Source organism: Octopus bimaculoides, chromosome 1 (genome assembly GCF_001194135.2).
Source record: "Octopus bimaculoides isolate UCB-OBI-ISO-001 chromosome 1, ASM119413v2, whole genome shotgun sequence".
NCBI classification, from domain to species: domain Eukaryota; kingdom Metazoa; phylum Mollusca; class Cephalopoda; order Octopoda; family Octopodidae; genus Octopus; species Octopus bimaculoides.
This window is the reverse complement of record NC_068981.1, coordinates 25,359,851-25,362,240: the sequence shown is the minus strand read 5'-3', so window position 1 is coordinate 25,362,240 and position 2,390 is coordinate 25,359,851.

Sequence of the window (2,390 nt, the reverse complement as noted above, 5' to 3'; positions counted from 1 at the left end):
TATATATATATATATATATGTATCATCATCATCATCGTTTAACGTCCGCTTTCCATTCTAGCATGGGTTAGACGATTTGACTGAGGACTGGCGAACCAGATGGCTCCACCACAATTTTATTGTGTAATTTTATTATGTTGTTTATCCTACTAATATTTGAAAGAAACATTTGTATATTTTCTTATGCTTTCTATAATCATACAAGTTGACATACATTCACATATCTTCTACATATTAATTTCATTTGTATCCAAATGTACTTTATTAAACAATGAAATAATTTACATGTCTAAATCTTATACACATATATTTCTGACAGTCATTTCTGGGAGCTGGCATGCAATAGATTAGTTAAGATGGTGATTAAGTAAGATTTCGCACTGCTAAATATCCCGTACAAAATTGTCTTCCAGTCCTGCCCTTTCCTATACTATTTTATTATCACTGTATACAGTTTTAAAATTTTATTTCTGAATATATCATTTACGTTTTTCATGCCTGACACCCAAAAATGCAAATCAAAAACTTACTTTCGAGATTTAATTATTAGACATAAACAACTATTTATTACACTAATTACATTGATATTATCAATAAACAAGTTTGATTATTGTTGCGTCATACGTAATTATTACGACGCTACATGAAATATATATGACAAATGAAGCTAACGTAATTCTAGAAATATTTCGAAATGAACTCAAAATATAGATATAATGCTCCGTCCGTCGTGCGTCAGCGAAACAAATTTATAAGAAAAGAAAGTAAAACCGATGTATTGTATGGCATGTTATCGAAATATTATTTTTAATACAATTTAAATGAGAAAATAAATTACAACTATACCAATACACGTAAATAATATATTATTTCTCACAAAAATCTGACTTATTTTTAATCATTGTACAAACATTGTGATAGATAATTATCACGCACATGCACATACGCGCACACACATTCACATACATCTAGATAGACAGATATACACTGTACACGCGCTTAAATACACACAAAATACAGACACACACACACACACACACAAACAAACACACACTCTCACACACACGCATATAAATGTCGGACAAATGGGATTGAGTGCTCAACGATGTATTCGGTGAATAATGATTCTTTATTTCTGCATTGAAGCTACCATCTATTTCATGTTAGGAAAACAACTTGGCAATTTTTCAAGCCAATCAAATGGAGGATTTTGCATTCGTATATAAAAACAAGAAATCAAGGGGGTCGACTCTTGGGTAACAACTTTGAACTGATTATTTCCCTTTTGTTGAATAAGTTCCTTTACATTTTATGATATCTTGGGTATGTTTAATATTTGTACGTTTGTGATTTGAATTCCCGTGATTTTTCGGGTTTTCATCCAAAATGGAGACAGGCAACTATTTCTCCATGCAATTGGTTTGGAAAAATACTAAGACATTTTCTTACCATGAATCCAACGGTAGCCTTAATACTCAAATGTGTGTGTGTGTGTGTGTGTGTGTGTGTGTGAGTACAGGCGCATGTGTGTGTGTTTGATGCATACAGAGAAAAGAGTATATAGATATATAATGCTATGTTTGTAGATTATATGTGTAAGTGAGATCATGTCTGTCAATTTAGTTTTCAGTTAAATTACAATATAAATCAAACTACATATTTAATATCATATGCGAGGCCAATCATATGTGAGAATACTATAACTGCTTTTATCGTCCCTCGTTCTATAAACATTTAATCAATTACAAAATGTTGTTTAGCAAAGTAGACATCGGTGTTATTACACTTAAATCCGAAAATTCATTGAAACCGACAACGGAAGTTTTTGAAAAGAAGGAGCAAATGTAGATTAAGTAAAACATAAATAACTAGTAGATATTTTTAACTGTAGTGATCCAAACACCAAAATTCATTACGTGAGGGGTTTGAAATCTTGTAATTAAACCAGTGCGCTAACAATTGTTATGACTATAATTTTGGATTTTTATGTTCTGTGAAGTCTAGATAGGTTATCAGTGAGAAAGAGGATAATAGGGAAAAACGTTCCAAATAAAGAATAGGAATGAGTGTGAGCGTTTATGTAGAAATATGGTGAGATTGCATTATGTGCTGTGAAGCGTACTGTATACGATGTCGCTGCTCACAGAGTGGTTTTGTGATATCCATTGTCGCTATAAGACGATTAAATAGGTTTCAAGTAGTAACATACATATATAGACACACTCATTACACATACACACACACGCACACGCACACACATACACACAAACTCATATATGTATACGTATGTAGTGTAGGTATGTTTGTATGTGTATATATGCGAACTTTATAATAACCGCATGGCGATCTATGAAATGCTTCATATATTCTGAATAACAGTTTATATTTTG